The sequence below is a fragment of the Miscanthus floridulus genome, chromosome 8, assembly GCF_019320115.1.
Source record: "Miscanthus floridulus cultivar M001 chromosome 8, ASM1932011v1, whole genome shotgun sequence".
Taxonomy (NCBI): domain Eukaryota; kingdom Viridiplantae; phylum Streptophyta; class Magnoliopsida; order Poales; family Poaceae; genus Miscanthus; species Miscanthus floridulus.
The window spans coordinates 229,296,788-229,314,443 of record NC_089587.1 but is presented as its reverse complement, the minus strand read 5'-3'; the positions used below and the strand labels follow the sequence as shown (position 1 = coordinate 229,314,443).

Genomic DNA, 17,656 nt, shown 5'->3' with positions numbered 1-17,656 from the left:
CAGCAGCAACCAGGGAAATCAGTTCTAGCTTTCTGTTCTATATAAATTGTTGAAAAACAGGTGTTTTGTCTCAAATAGCCCAACTCTTTGGGTACACCTCATTTTTAACCTTTGTAGAATCACTTCCTGTTAGGATATAAAGCTTAGGAGAACCAAGATCACCGCTACATTATACACCTAGGCTATGGAGTACATGCTAGTCAGCGTTTTCATTGGAAATATGCTTCTCATTTGTTTCAAAGATCCAACAGACACTTTTGTTGCTCCTATAAATCGCAGGTTGCTGTTGTTCAGACTGGTGGGCTAAACTCCTACTTTTCTTTCTATTTTCCTCATCTACGTTGCACTTTCCACCTATAGTCATAGTGTTGCTTGCTGAATTTGTAACCTCTGGTTATTCATATGCACGTTCACGTGCCGGACTGCCGGTTCTATTCTATTCTACTATTGTTATTCAGATTTATCGGTTTACAACATCCGTTTGTCCTTTTCAAACATACAATGCTTGATTAAGATAATGAAAAAGGCATCATAGCTTATTGACTTTTCTGATAACCATTGTTTCCTTCTTTGCCAAAGTAATTGTTGTTCTTCGAGTGATATGTATGACATAAATAGTACAGTAAAGGCATCAATAATTGTTGTTCTTCGAGTGAGATGACATATATAGTATGGTAAATGCATCCAAAAATTGTTTTCATTCGTTGCTGCAGCTAAATCCTTAACTGTACCCTCCTATGATTGTGTCTGATGGATGCCTGTGATTTGAGATTTTAGGATATTGGTTGCTCAGGTAAATTTGTTAGGGTTTTTTTACTGCAATATATACTTACTGCTTCAGTAACTTCACACAGATTTTTTGCACTCTTATTATCTTTAAAGCTTCTCACTTATTCATATATTCTAGGATTAGATTGATCTGAAAAATGGGAAAAGAAGTGAACAACCATAATCCTATATCACAAAGCAACTGCTGATATACGATGAATGGAATATGATTTGTGAATGTTAGCTTGTCTTAGAAGGGGAGCCTTGGCGCAGTGGTCAAGCTGCTGCCTTGTGACCATGAGGTCACGGGTTCAAGTCCTGGAAATAGCCTCTTACAGAAATGCATGGAAAGGCTGTGTACAAAAGACCAAAGTGGTCGGACCCTTCCCCTGACCCTGCGCAAGCAGGGAGCTACGTGCACTGGACAAATGACAGTTCTGGTACTCTAATTAGTTTCAACTAATATTAATGCCTTTCGAAATCCAAGTCACCGATGTGCTTAATGAACACTTCTGGTTCATTTAAACCTTAAACGTTCAAAATTTGACTTTCCTTTTTACATAGTGCATAGCCTGCTAGAAATTAAAGCAAATGCTCCCATCAGCTATTTTTATTTTCTGAGGAAAGTTCCGCTTCACTAAGTAAGATAGCAAATGAGGTCAATCAAAATTATTTTGTCTTATCATAGAATGAATCCATGTCTCAGTACTGTATTCAAGCAAATCACTCTTGACAGTACTGAGACAAATGCATCATCGTCTACTGCATGTATCTCCGATCATATCTTCATGCATAGTTTGAGGTGGCCACATACTTCTATAGTTAAGATATAGTATTTCCCTTTCCTTAAAGAAAAGGCTTCCCTTCTTGCTAATAACGCACCTAATTACTATAGTTCCAGAACATAGGTTGAAACACAATAGTGTCTTGCTGCCAGACAGGTGAACCATTAGCATTGTACCCCCAAAAAATATGATCTTTTTGTACTGACATGTCATCTATTGACATATTCATATAATATCTAATGCATATTACAGGCTTCAGCCACACATGTTCAAAGCACGGTACATCCATCGGTCCTCTGTGGAAGCACCACAAAACAGCAAAGGTACTACGTCACCATCGTATGCCAATTATCTGTACCCAATACAAAGGGTACATCATGAATTACCATCGCCATTAACCAATTTCAGATACACATCAACAATACACAGGCATTGGAAGACTAAACGCATACGGCATGCACCCAGATGAAATTGCGAAAGAGATTGCAGTACCATTTAACTTATATGTCGCCATTTTCAAGGTAATATATATACCACCAAAGCTTTATCATCCATTTAAGCAAAGCGAATCTACAAGCAAATCTGCTTTCACAGCAGACGCTCCATGCAGCGAGCTTTGACTTGGAGATGTTACCGTGATGCAAACAACATGAATTGGCTCATCTACCGTGGATGGCAGGTACATTCACCATGCCATAAACTGACATGGCTAACAGTCATCATGCTCTACGTTTATCTGCAAAACTGTGACTTTTTCTGCTATAATTTGGAGTGCTTTTTAAACAAGTATTTTTATTAACAGTAGATAGATCCAAACTTAATGTTTCAGCAACCATTTTCCCTGTTGATTTCAGATTGATTGACATTTTGTTTCCACATCCTAGGCGCCTGTGTGGCTCCAGCCTTCATCTGTGCCACTTCAATAGGTATGTTTCTCTTGCACACAAACAGAAGGCGTGTGCCTGTCTCTTCAGCATTCCACTTCATTTAGTCCTCTGAACCCCCATTCTCTGCTTTTGTTTCCTACCAGAATATGTGCTCCTTATAGTGAACAGTGCATAGAAATAACCAAACGCCAACATCTACGGCCCGTTTCGTTGGTCTGAATTTGTATGGGATTAAGCTCTAAGGACTCTTTGGATCATGAATCTAGCACATGATAATTGTACATGAATGTGTAACTTTGAAATTAGTTGAGACACCTGCATTTGTTACCTTAGGTTCATATAATGACCACATTTACTTTGCTTTGTTCCAAAGCTGTAGTTGGCCCTTAATGAATTGTGAAATATCGATCTGATGATTCATGTTGTCTTTGAGGTTGTATGGAGAGAAGATAAGACAGTTGTAAACATTGCCAAGACATGTTTTCTATTTACAGCACATACACTTACCCGACGCGCGCAAGGGTTTTACTTCCTTTACAATTTTAGTATTCACATAGTCATGATTGAACTACTTCAGTACTTTTTATCTTGGATTTGCACACACAAATATGATGCCTGATGGACCGGTAGGTTTTGGTGTCAAACACTAAAAAAATGTTTATGGTAAAATAATTTTGGCACACATGGCCTTAGCCTTTCAGTAGAGATTTTGCTGTAACTGTGTTGTCAAATTTTTAACAGTAAGTATTTTGTCCCAAAAAATTGAAGCTTGGTCTGGCCAGTTAGGGCCCTTGACATAATATGGCACGCATGGGCTGTAACATCAGGTAGATGGCATATCTATGTCATGTGTGTTTCAATTAAAACTACAGTAGTGAAATCATGTCTCTGTTGATGAGTGCATCACCGCTGCCTGAGGACATAAAGGTCAGTTCATCGAAGCACCGTAGTGAAAATGTCATATTCTAATTTCCAGGTTTCATTTTGTGATTCGTTACTATTTCGCACTACAAATTTACAAGTGTGTGTGGATGGAAGACCCTTTCCATCTATGATTTCTCAGTAGACAACACTGTTACATTAATCGACCTTGCTTGCATACTCTTCCTGTTGAACGTTGAATGCTCTAGCCTGTTCAATTTTGTGCCAAGATATTTCATACATTCTACTGCTATTTAATGTTTGCCTCTCTATTTAGTATTCTATAACTGCATCTTGAAAAAAATATATTTGGAGATACATGTTTAGCATTCTATAAAGAGGACAAAGGAACTCTTCTTCTGCCATGCTGATCATCCACTGCTGCTTCAAGGTTATAACCTCTCTTTGTTTTTTACTTGGTTTTGGTTACCTGAAGCTTTCATAGACTATTACAACATGCAAGAAACTGTTGCCAATGAAGGGTGTATTCATATTTGTCTACTTTATATCACCAGAAATAGTTCTTTGTCGTTCTGCTGCCATTATCTCAATAGGGTGGGAAAATTCAAATAACCTTCATACCGCTATAGATATACGTAACTCTCACCTGCCCATGCATTCTTATCAGTATTCTAATGTGGTATATTAGAGGGCAGGTTGTAATTCCATAAATCAATTTCCATTCACCCAATTTAATCATTAGCGTTTCAGTTAAGAGATTTTCCAATATTTTTGTATCCTTGCCTTAGTCGTACAGAGCAATTGGTATGGCCTGACCACTCTGCTACTCATTTGCACACAGGTTCTGGCTGAACGCCCACCATCTTCTACCTGTTTGGGCCAGAAGAGTTCTATCGGTTTTAAATTTACGAATAGGTTAAAATGTAATGCAGACAAATCTTAATTTGGATATACATTCACATGCACAGCTGCACCAAACACTTTGCCTGCCTCGTGTTTACCTCCCATGTGTATGGTATGCTTACTATCATCTGATACGTGAACTAATTTTCAGTGTCTCATGCGAAATAGATGTTGTTTTCAGGCTGTTTTCTTTGCGCATTATCATAAGGCTAATGCAATGTCAACCGCATATGCTACTGATTGGGCACTCTGGACATCAGGTATATCGTTTAGTGCTTCCTATGGTACCTTACATCCATTGTATTTTCATCTTTTCAGCAACAGATTCTTACTGGATCCTTCTTAGTTTGCTCCCAAGTTGCCTACTCCATTTTTATTTAACCTAAATCTTTTTAAGATTTTCTTGCTTCCATAGCAGTAAGCTAGAAAGTTTTGCCTGGTTGCGCTGCAAAACCAGTGTTACCCTCGTCTTTCTTGATGGATAAAAAACTCTCTTTTGTTTATACAGTTACCATGACAGTAAGGCAGAAAGATTTGCCTCACATTTTGTTGCTCCAATGTAGGTTCCGATGATCATGTTTATAAAATAGTTAAATTTGTTCTGATGTTGAAAAAAATGTTATGTTTAGTTTCTATACTAGGTCACCTTTACATAATTATGGACCTACAGTATACTTCTTGTACTGACATAAAAACTTATGACACCTGGTTATGCAAACACTTCTTATAACACCATTTTTTTTAAAAAAAAAAACTGAAGGACCACGCGAAGCATAAAAACCTAATACAAAAGATTATAGTTTGGTTTAGGCTACCTCTTCTGGTAGGCTTTATACTGTAAATGATTTGTCACCTCCAATTTTGGAATTTGGAGAGCTCTCTTAGTTTAGTTTTACTCAAATTTATGGGCAAGCCAAACGGGCCGAGATAATTGTATGAAGAACCTAAGTAACTTCTGATACAATTCGGGTCACCATGATGCTTTTAGAGTACAAAGAGGTGTATTTTAGACGTTTAATTGGCCAAAGAATTTGCAGTGTGCATCTTGTATCTCTTGATGTATTCATACTTTTGTGATTGCTGGTTTTAGGGGGTGGATCCAGCTTTTACTACTATAATAATTGAATTGACACCACTAAAATCATTAGTTCACCAAACATCAGATGCTTCGAAGTTCTAACCCTCCTAAGTTGTTACAAGTTGGGACATCAATCACTTAATCAAAATTTATGATTTCCTTATATATCAGCTCAATGTGAGTTTTCAGCTTTTATGATACTGGGGTACATTTCATTCTCTTTGATACAGGTCCCAAGCTTGCTAACAACACAATCAAATTAAGGCGCAGATTTTCTTGTAAGCCAAAAATCTTAGCATCTCCATGGCCCTGACCTCAGCGCGAACCAATTACATTATATCCTATTGAACATGTAGCAAGATCTGGCATCGCCATGGCTTCCAATTTAGCTGTAGGAGTAGGTTCACACCTAAAGCATCATGACAACTGGGAAACCAATTACATTAGATCCTGTTGAACATGTAGTGTGATCTGGTGCTCTGAGGTGAATTGTATTCAGTCAACGAGAGTGAATTAGCACTAAACGATATGAATCTGGAATGACAATAAGCGCGTTCTAAAAAAAATAATTGTCCTTTGCCATCTTACTGTACCTGTATTGTACAATGAATTTCTGTTCAGTGTATAACTACCATCTAATCGTTTTCTAGGATGAGCTGCGCACTTGCAGCTGAGAAGAGAGTAGGCAATGGATAAGTTTACCTATCCTTCACAGCTAATAATTCAGGTGACAAACATCTAATTAATACTATTGTACAAATGCTTTATTTCTGTGAATTGGCCGTTTCCCACATTTATCACAGATATTGTTGCTCTTTCCATTGCCTAAGTTTTTTACATGTTCTTTAGATTTTTTTTTCTCAGGAATAGGTACTTGACTTTGACCTATGGAACAATATGTCATTCTTTGTCGGACAAGTGTTACGGTGAGTCAGTTCATCTTTCAGATGCATGTTATCGCAGTACTACTTCATGCTCCTTTTTAATTAGTTGACACAAGTGGTTAATAATCAAGATTGCCAGATTAATACAGCACTTGGAAGGCAAGGCACAGATTGACTCATTTGTACAAAGCCTTATGCGCGGGGTAAGAGAACAAATGAAACTGATGTTGCTAACCCAAGGAAATAGCAGTTGGCAACAAACCTGACAAATTCAAAGAATTACATGAAGAATCAAGATCTTCATAGTTGGTCACAAAGATAGGAGATGTGAACGTTCTAATTTGTCGTCGGAATGGTTAGAAACAGCAGTCGACCACAAACCTCACATATTGAAAGAACTACATGAAGAATCAAGATCTTCATAGTTGGTCACAAAGAAAGGAGATGCTTCATCTCTAACTATATACTTAGATTCAGGTATATATTTGCCTATTACTATTAGTTAACATCTCACATGGTTTAAATGTATGACACCCGTACTGTTTATCCATAGGCGCGCAAGTGCGCGCCCTTTCTACTAGTAATAGTAGATAGAATACACAGGCACGCAAGCAGCAAACCATGTAAGCTACTTCAGCCTTCAGGCCTCTTTTAGTTGCGGCCCGAACACTAACAAGAGGTCCATCATTGTCCAAAATAACAGCATCTACAAATACTTCTTGTGTGGAGGATTATCGTTGGAGCCCTTTACAGTTGTAGTTGGACAGCCTCCTACCTCCTACTCCGTATTCATCATGATATTGTCTACTAATCCATGATACTCCTATAAGATACGCGATTAGTTTATATCAAACGAAACATGTGAGGTCACACCGGATGAAAGCGCACATGCCAATTTTGACTCTTGTATTGATATTGATCGAAATCATCTTCTGTACAACAATAACTAGTGGCATATGTACTGTGTAAGCACTAAACAGGCCAAATATGTACACGCCTGAGGACTTGTCATCTTACCCATGCTGGAGCAGCTATTTCCACACTTTGACAGCACCGTCTCTACTGGCTGATATCAATCTCTGGCTAGACAAGTTGAAGGATGCCAGCGCGAGTATTGCGTCACGATGGCACCCGGCAGAATCTGCGGCTGCCACCGCAAGCTGAGTCTTGGGCGTCAAACCAGAGACCGTGGTACTCTGTTTGTACATTTCCTGGGCAGAACACAAAAATCAGTTACAGACAGCAGTTTGCAGAAGCAGAATGCCTTCCATGGCTGTACAGTAAATACTGGGGAAGCGTGAATGGGAGATTAAGGCAAAAGAACTAACGAACAAGGACTGAAGGCTACCTGCACAACTTGTACTCCAAAACTGGATCTTATATCGTAACACTCATCGTTTCCAACTGCTTTCTCCAAAATATCTCCTTTTGCTGAACGGACTTCTTTCGCCGAGGGACCAGCAATACAGAAGCTTTGCTCAGGCCTTCAATGTCAATATAAAAACATCATGATGACAGGAAGTGGACAGGAAAAAAACAATTATGAAGCAAGAGGTTAATACAGATAGAATTGAACCTGGCTTGATCCCAGTAACGAATCTTCAAATCTGTTCCTCCAGTTAATAGATCACCACCTGGTAAGGGCAGCAAAGAGCGTATGCCTGGATGGCGTACAGGTGGGTCATTCAATTCATCAATTCTGTACTTATAATTGCCTGCTCTCCTTATATCTTTGATGATTGGCTTGTTAACAGGCCTTGATGGCGCCTTTGACATCACAGCTTCATTGTCAATGCTCGCTGTTCTAAACATCTGCATAGTTTTGTTGAATATCCCAGATGCAAATTTAGTGTTTGATATGAGCATATGATTTAGTTGCTCACTTCTCAAAAAAAGTGCAGATACTTCTTAGAACATGACACAAGGAAAAGGAACATGAAAATACTAAAAAAATAGAAACATTCACTTTATAAATCTTTTGCACCAGGAGCAGATTTAATTCAGGAAGGAATAGATCATTTTTGGGTTATGGCACTGAATCTCTATAACAATGATAAAGCCATGGTAAGATATCCTACCAGCAAACCTCGTATAATATACTAATCAGAAAACTTTTTATTACCTGGTGGCAACTTCCATTCTCAGCATTCCACAGAGAAACTTCGTTGCATCCAGCGGCGACAAAAACTAATGGCCTTCCAGCAGAAGATATTGAACTTGGTGGAGGTATAAGCAAGCACAATTTCTCTATAGGGCTTACTGTTGAATAGTTCCACGAGTTAACAGGCAGTAAAAACCTATTGTCCCACAATGTAAGGACGCCTCTTGAAGAACCTGAGATGAACCAATTTCCACACTGGCCCACAACAAGTGCCGATATATAGCCCTCCTCCGGAGAGGATTTAAATGACCAAGATTCTGAGTTCGTTCTTGTATCCCATTTATGGATGCCACAATGTTCAGTGCTGAAAAGAACAGTTGGGCTAAAGCTGTCTGATGAACAATTTACAACACTGAGAATCGCGCCTTCTTTAATATCATTCCTTTTTACATCGACAATTCCAGCATACCTTTCCACAACACTCCCAATACTACGTGCGCAATCCACAGAAAACAAGTGTAATGTTCCATCGCTAGCACCAACAATAACCTGTGAAGTACCATGAACCATTGTCGTACATAGAGCTCGGCTATTACCCATGCTGTATGTTAACCTAGATCTGAAGGCAATGTCCTTTTCCAACTTTCTTGTATCCCATATTTTGATGCTTGAGTCGTCTGAAGCAGTCACAAAAAAGGTATTGTCATTCGACACGGCAATGTCATTGACAGACGAGCGATGCTCCTGGAGATGTGCCACTAGAATTCCACGAGGCTTCCATCCAGTCTCCAGGTTCACTGCTGATCTGGAGAACAGCAATCCTCCAGTGTCAGAGTTTGGAGTGCTATCCCCTTGCAAAGAGGAACTGCTCTTCATAGAGTCATTGATGCTCAACTCTCGCCGCTTGCTACTGAAATGATCATCTCTAGTCTGCACGCCAGGACGATTGGGTTCCAACCAAGGTAGCCTTATTGAAGCTTTATACACTGATGAATCAGGGAGCATGTGTGTTTCTCCTAAACCCCGCTTATCAGTACAAAAAGAATATGATGGTATTCCTTTAGATAAGCCATCATAAAAGGAGCTATTTGCAGCAGATGCTTGTAGAGCAAAACCAGAATATAGTGATTTGTCAAAAGAAACGGAGTCTTTGACATCCAAAGACATGTTGCTGGAAATGTTAGGGCCTTTCAGTCGCCCAATATCTTCAAGGTTGGCCGAGGATCCACTTTGTGCTGTACCAGGGTATCTTCCACCATGTACTATCTGTTCTTTCTTGCCACTGCTCTTCAGTAAAATGTCTCCAATGTCCTGAGCATCCTCTAAAGCTTGGTAGAAGATTGATTTTGGTAGCGGAGACTTAAGACATGAAAGAAGAGCAGTTTCAGAGGCCAACGAAGGTGGCTCCCTGTGTAGGAACTGCCTTAGATGAGGAGAAAGGTACACATAAGTATCTACAGATCCTAAGCTCTCGCTGCAGGCAGCAACAAATCTTACAGCAGACTGCTTAACCCAATTGATTGGATACCGGAGCAGGGGGAGAACCTTTACCAATAGACCAACAATTACTCTTTTTCTCAAATAACCACTTCTGCACATCATGGTCAAGCAATGAAGTGCATTTACAAGGACAGCCTCCATACCATCACCTAGTGCCTGTTCAAGATATGGCAAAAGATATTCCTCAACACTCCTTGCTCCAATAAAATAGCAAACATAGACAATCTGGCCAAAGAAAACTGCGCGGAGCTGCTCATCATGATCATTTAGAAATGCTGGAAGTATAGGAAGAAGGAAATCGTTACTTTGTCTGTGCCCAAAGAAGTAACACAAATAACCTATATCCTGCAGAAGAGCTCTACGGGTATTAGGTGTCTGCTTTTGTCCCATCACCAAATCTTGCACTATCTCATAAATAGATTTCCTCAGTTCTGCAAGCTGGCGAAAAAAATCATCTTGCTTCTTCACTGGTAAATCTGCAGACTGTGATCTGGGAGCTACCACTGATTCATCCAGAGGTCGAATATCCGCTATGCTACGAGAACGAAGTAGGAACCTATAGGCTGTTAAAGCCAGCTTATGAATGTTGCTAGCATAGCAAACCCTAACACTCTCTTCTGTATCATCAGGGAGCAAAGAGAGCATTGGGAGGATGTACTCAGGGAATATAACAGCATCACTGATAGGAAAATCTTGCACAAGACAAAGAACATCACATAAGGTTTCCAAAGCAGCACAGCGGACAATGGCGGACGGATCTGAAAGCATCGCAATCACATAGGGAACCACTAGCTGTAAGCGACTATCATCATCTATGTATGTGGACGAGAACTTCAGAAGAATGAGACTGGCTCTTCTTAGCTCAGGTTTTTTCACACTGCGTATGCATGAGCAGAGTAATGAGGCAAGCAAGACCATGCCTTCACAGCTCACCTTGGAGTCCATCTGCTGAAAAATGTCAAAACTATAGGTATCTGATTGGTCATCATAAGCAGCCACCAAGGAGGGTAAATGACTCTTTGAGATCTTCACATGAGATACAACATTGTTCCGACCCATCAAACCAGTTACCAATTTGCCTTCCTGCTGGATTAACTAGCTGCGAGGACTGATTACCACTTGCACAGGGAATGCTTGGTGCAACAAAATGGTCAATGTCTTTTGTCACCTTTGTGCTTGTGTTGTTACTCCTGCTCTCCACTTCTTTGAGGAGAAAATTGATATCTCCAACAATATGTTGATGGCCTACAGGAGTATTTTTCTTAACTACGGATGTGCTGTTTCTAGAATCTCCTGGTGAGTTTAAAATTTCCCCTCCCATGCCTTTTCTCCCAGATGGTTCACTATGCTCACACGATGTAGATCTTTCAATTTGTTCAATTGTTGAGCTGCCCATCATTATTTCATGTATCTTCTCAAAATTTTCTTGAGTCTTTTCAACCTGCAAAGAGAATTATGTTTAGAAACTTTGCTGAACAGTAGTAGAAAAACTAAGGTTACTACTTACTACAGACTTGAATGACCCTTACCCTGGCATCGGAGTCAAGTGGAACAATATCCGAGAAGAACTTGTGCAGAAACTTTGAAAAATAAAATGGGAACACAACAGATTCATATTTGTGCAGATAGCTTCGACATGGTAGCCTTTTTTTGGGGTCCAACTGGATCATGTGAAGTATCATGTCACGGATACCAGTATCTTGTATCTGCAAGCACAAGTTTATTTTATATTTTAGCGGCTTTGTATAAGTAATAGGTAATATCTGAATGGAATCCAACAATCCTCTAGTCAAATAAAACCAGAAAATAGAAGCAAAATCAGTAAAGAAACTGATGATGAGGGTATAGCGTGTAAATGAAGGTACAACAACAACAACATAGCCTTTCAATCCCAAGCAAGTTGGGGTAGGCTAATGTGAATGAAGGTACATGAGAAAAATATCGTCTTACTGTCTACATGCATCTTTTATAAGCACAAAGTTTCGGACAAATAAATCGCAAACTGGGGAAGAAAATAATGTGCCTTGGATCAATATCATTTCAGTTTTTCACTGATTAGGTCTGTAAAATATCCTGCTCTGGAGTAAGGGCATAGGGGCATACCGAATTAGATTATCCCCTACTTTATTGGTATTTGGCAGTGTTGAAAACGCAAAAAAAAAAAAAAAAAAAAAAAAAAAAAAAAAAAAAAAAAAACTGTTGAGATGCTTTGGCACATGAATGCCAAGATTTTTCAATTGGTATACCACTAACTCATGTAACAGAAAATCATGAACATGAGAAAAGTATCATGAGTTTGCTCATCCAGGACTGCATCTAGCATTGCTGCATTTAGGTATGCAAAGGTTTTGGCTCATGAAAGCTCTTTGGAGTTGAAGACTCTACCATCCATTTGACTATATCCATACTGATCTCCTTAATGATATACACTGGTCCAGTAGGATACATAGGTATTAATCAGGCATAAGAGGTATGAACAGTACAGCTTCAACCATTTAGGACAGGACATGGAATATCTGTGCAGATGTACCAACTTAAATCATGCATAGCAATCATTCACTACCATGTACCTCTTACATGCTAAATATTCATAATACAAGAAACTTGGCAAAGTGCAGGTTTTGAATAGGTTAGAAACGACGTATCAACATCATGAGTGTTTTGGTCTCAAAACTATTACCCAGGTACATTTTTAGAACCAGAAACAAGATTAAATATGAGCTAATTGTCCCATCAGAAATAGATGCGCACACTGCAGACTCAAGTTGCAACCAAAAAATAGTATATAGATGCTAAGAGGTAAGTGGCGATATGTGACCCAAGATTACATGTTAGAAGAATAGAAACATTACAATGATTCATAACGAAGGATTAAACTATTGAAGAAGAGTAAAGGAACAACATAAAAACCTTTTCTAGGGTATGTATGGGGTCATACTGACCACGCCGATAAGCCAGAAGTTGTGAAAGCTCAAAAAGTGGCTGGCCTTCAAGGAAAAGTTCAGCAAGAACGCACCTAGAAAGAAGATACATAATATACCGTCCAATGGTCAGCATTTTTTAAAAAGAAAATGGCTGTCAGAATTCTAACCTAATAGAGTACTGCTAAAAAATGTGAGGCTGGAGGAGAAATTCACAAAAATCATGTTTCAAAATCCAGTTCTAGCAAGTAGTAACCACTAATCTACTTTTGGAGCTGACATACAGTCCATGAAACTAAACCATGAGATGTGATTTTGTGAAAATACTTAATGTAGACAAAAACAAAGTTAATGAGTACAAAAAATTAACTATTACAAAATCTCTAATTGAATTTGGTTCCAATATATGCAAGCAAGTAACAATTAACATGATATATTTGTGAATAAACATGAAGCCCCAAAAGAAACCAAATTATTTTCAAGCTGCCCCCAAAGTCAAGCTGTGTATTTCAGTGGAAGCCTGTCTCAAGGGTCAAGAAAAGAATAGTTGATGGAGAATGCGGGTTCAATGCAGGTTCAATGTTGTTTGTATAACAACAGTTTTGTGTACTGACTTTTGACAACTGTCTTGCAATAATCATCATCTTTCATCTAAACGTAAAACAATATGTCCCCCCTTGCCATAGAAGAACAAATGGCACTACAGCCCATTAGATGAAACTAGAATGCCCAAGAAAAACATAACCATAGGCAAACTATTTGACATGGAAAGCATATACTGTCACATGAAACAAAACTAGCTCTTAAAGAACATGTAGAAAAATTAACATGAATGTGAAGCATACCCAAGAGAAAATATATCCATAGATGGTTGCAAAGGTGCGTCTGCTGCAACTTGGGACTCACCACCATGTTCGTAGAATCTCTGCGTAAATTGGATTCATTCACAAAATAGAAAAGCAACGAAACAGGTGTGTTAGATCAAAGATGTATCATAAAAGGTTGACATCGAGAAGATTGCATCACAATGAGTATATCCCTTCTACAGAAAATAATCACTAGTGTAGCAACTATTCCATCCTTGGTAACAATAGCAGGTTTCAGGATGCAATGTTTCAAGTCGCACAAAAACGATAACATCAAAATGTTGACAGAAGAAAAGTAACCTAAATGAGAAGTTGATTGTAACCAGTCTTAAGTCTTAACACGTACACTCAGTGATAGTTTTAACCTGTACCGCAATTACACACAGGATGCAAATGCATGTACTGAAGCAAGCTGCATTCGTAAAAAGGGAACAAGTGGGGAAAAATGAAGCAACAGGGATAAACTATCCAGAGTGACTGTTTAGGAACTTTCCCGGAGGCACCTCCCAATTTTCACAGGAACAGCGAAAGATAGCATATAAATTTCAAGTAAATTAGATTAAGGGGCTCACTTCAGGTGCTAGATAGCATCTTCGTCTTCCTCCAGTGTCGAAATAGAATGAGAAATCAGACGGATCGTCATCCGGGATATACGTTGGCTTGAATGATGCAAAGTCCGCAAGATATAGCCAATTCCAAGAAGTAACGAGCACATTCTCACATTTTATGTCACCTAACCACAAAAAAAAAAGTGTGAAAATAACAGCCAAGAGAATTTTCTTCCAATGCAACTCAGACAAACCCTTCTCACCATGGCAAATTCCCTTACTATGGCTCTGCTCCACTGCATGAATTAACTGCACAACCAAATGATCTGAGTCGACAACCATCTCTGGAAAGGAAAGAAAAATAAAGAATGACTCTTACATGCCCCACTAATTCTAGTGTAAAATTTATATCTGCACTTAGCAGTGAGAATATATGTCCCTATGGGCTATGAACACCAGCAGGATCAACTTCTACGCCTTTGTAAATATTGATAGTCATTCAACAGACAAACAGACACATACACACCAAAGAAAAGAGACAACACCTGAAAGGCAAGCCATTTCTTTGCAATCTGACTGAGGAAAGGGCGTGTACTCAGTCGATCGTGCAGGTTGTTGAAGAAGTACTGTCTCAGGAGATATGCTGCCTTATCTGTTTGCAGCCAAACCTGAACAACATTGGAAGTCAATTCAGCACGTGAACTGAGATGCAATGTACATTCATTGATTCGTACTATAAAGTGGCTATTTCAGACACATGCTATCTTGTGCAAAAACATCCAAATAAAGTGGCTATATCACTAAATTTTCATCAGGACTTAATCAAAATAGGTAACCCGCAGCATATAGGGGCCTAAAAATACTAAACCGCTTGAAAAGGCAGTTAAACCAACTTATATATTGCCAAAAGCGCAAAACTTTGCAGTGTAAACTTAGCTGAACCAAATATACATACAGTAAGTACATGGGATAAAAATCCGCTAAACCCCACTTAAATTTCCCTTAGAAGATGCAATTGCACATTGGAAAAGTGTCGTCAATGGCCCCCTTTCCTGAAGCTACAGCCTACGCCCTACAGGCCAAAGTTCACCAGAATCGGGAGAGTAAGCCCTAAGCACGGAATCCTCACCTGGAAAGGCCATACGTGAGACCCCTCGATCCCCTTGAACGCGTTCCTAATCCGTTCCAGCCTCCGCTCGTGCTCCTGCGAAACCAGCGGCGGGATCTCACGACCACGATCCGGGACCAAATCCGAAGAAACTCACGAGGGGATTGGGGGTGCGCCTGCGAGCAGCCGCCAGCCGCACGCGGGTTACCTTAAGGTCGATTGGCTCGCCGGCGCGCTTGAAGTAGACCTTGACGAGGAGCAGCCCCTCGTCGTGCTTGCAGCGGACGGACTTGAGGAAGCGGCCGCGGCTGACGACGTCGAGGAGCACGAGGTTGTAGGTGGACGGCAGGTCGTGGAGGTAGTACTCCGTCGCCGACGCCTGCGTCGTCCGCGCGATCTTATTCCCCATCGCGGCCCCCGCCGCCGCCGCCGCCGCCGCGCTCCCGGCTCGCCGGCGCCTCCAGGGGCTTGCTTCGCTTTCGCTGCTCGCTTCGCGGGGTGCGTCGTGGCGTTGCGTGGGGCGTAGGCGATCCAATCGGGTCAGCCGTGGCCTGGTGTGTTGTGCTGGCCCTCGTTCGCAGTTCGCACGCGGCACGCCACGGCCAGTTCGATGGGAACCTGTTTGTGTTCCGATTCGTCCTGGAGTACAATACAACGGACAGTTTTCTGGATTTTTTGCACGGAAACGGCTTCAGTTCCGAGCCAAATTATATTTATCCACCTATCCATACCGTCTAAATCTAGCACCCAATTATATTTTTATTTATCCAAACCGTCTCAATTTTGAATTCAAGCTTGATTTGTGCGGTGTTGGAGTGACGTACGTGACAATAATTATCATTAGAAATTAATTTTCTGCCCGCTATCCATTGCTAGCGGCAAGGAAAGAGAGAAGAGAGAGCATGAAAAGCATGTCTGGCTTTCATAATATGTGGTAAATAAAAAACAGCAATTTGTTGTTAGGAAGAAAAAAACACAAAACATAGGCTTATAGGGCACAAAGTGAACAATATTTGATAGTTGACCTGCCATGTTTACAGGTAAAGATAGGGGCAGAAAATTAGGCAAATCGAAAGTGTCGGTCGAACAGCCGACTATTAAATTTGTATATTAGTGCGTCTGACCCGGATGGTGTGCTAAGAGGACACAAGGATTATACTGGTTCGGACCGAATGTCTCATACGTCCAGTTTTGGGGTGCTCGTGTTACCAGCACTGAGTTTGTAGTAGGGGTTACAAACTGGCAAGAGAGGGAAGGAGCTCCCAAATCTCTGTGGTTCGATTGCTCGATGCTTCTACTGCTCGATCTATCGGTCGATCGATCTCTCTCTCTGAATGGTGCCTTGCCTTCCCTTTTATAGACTAAGGGGAGAGAACAGGATACCAAAGACCGAGAGAAGGGAAGAGGGAAAAAAGAGAGAAATAAGGCTCTTGAGGTGTGCCGTCCTCTTTTCGCGTGGGTCCTGCTGACCTTGTAGATCGTTGTGGCAGCGGCATCGCACCGGGGTCCTATTGGCCGCTGCAGCATATGTGCGGGTGTCGTACGCCGTTCTTGTCTTCCATCCCATCCGAGCGGACGGAATGGTCAAAGGGTCCCCTGACAGAGGCCATACGGGGGGCTGGCGGTACAGTGCCAGTCAACTGACGCGCGGTTGACTGGCGTTGGACGGTGGTCAGGCAAAGAGTTGGCAGCACAGTTCTGGCCTGCTGACGCGGTGAGCGACATGAGTCTCCCAGCATGGCCTGATGCGACCGCCAGTCGCATCAGGACACGCCCGAGACGTGCTCCCGGACGTGCGCCTCCACGCTATAGTGGTCGAAGCGGTTCGGGTCCCATTCTGGGGCCATTGCTTTTGTCTGGTAGCAAATCTGACCCCCAGGGAACGAGCGAGGTGGAAATCTCGCCCTAGGGGCCGGGCGAGACGGAATCCGACCCCCGGGGGTCGGACGAGGCGGAGCCCTCCCCGTGGGACCAGACAAGTCAGAGTTAGTGCCCTAGGGTCAGAGGAGTCGGAGCCCATGCCTTGGGGTCAGACGAGACGGAAACCTCATTCTCGGAGTCGGACGAGACGTGACCCGGCCCCTAGGGGTTGGACGAGGCCACAGTTGTGTCCTTAACCATCGCATGAGCGAACGTGACGCTTATTAATCCTTTGGCTCGGATACCCTAGTATAGATATCCGACAGTAGCTCTGAGCCTTTGGAGGAGTGAGACACTCCTACAAAGACTTTTTGCGATCCGTCGCTTGAGGGCGCACGGGAGTACTATTTGTTATTGTCGCCTGGTTTCTTAAGTCACTCCATCCGTGGTTTCTGCAATCGAAGGTGACTCGTCGTTTGTCTGTGATCGCGTGTTCGGTCTCTTTGCGATGCCGAGCCCCTGAGCCCCCGTGCATAGAAGGGCCCGGTCGGGGGGGTTGGTTCGT

General features: G+C 41.3%; 1 long non-coding RNA gene and 1 pseudogene across 1 annotated transcript; one reads left to right on the top strand and one right to left on the bottom strand.

The window, feature by feature from the left end:
* The first annotated feature begins 200 nt into the window (after window positions 1-200).
* LOC136475281 (uncharacterized) lies at window positions 201-2,041 on the top strand. Its single transcript, XR_010763146.1, has 3 exons — window positions 201-298; window positions 1,806-1,876; window positions 1,983-2,041. It is a non-coding gene; the product is annotated as an uncharacterized lncRNA (long non-coding RNA).
* Window positions 2,042-7,066: 5,025 nt separating this feature from the next.
* Window positions 7,067-15,830, bottom strand: LOC136478479 (serine/threonine-protein kinase VPS15-like; annotated as a pseudogene).
* Between the last annotated feature and the right edge of the window lie 1,826 nt (window positions 15,831-17,656).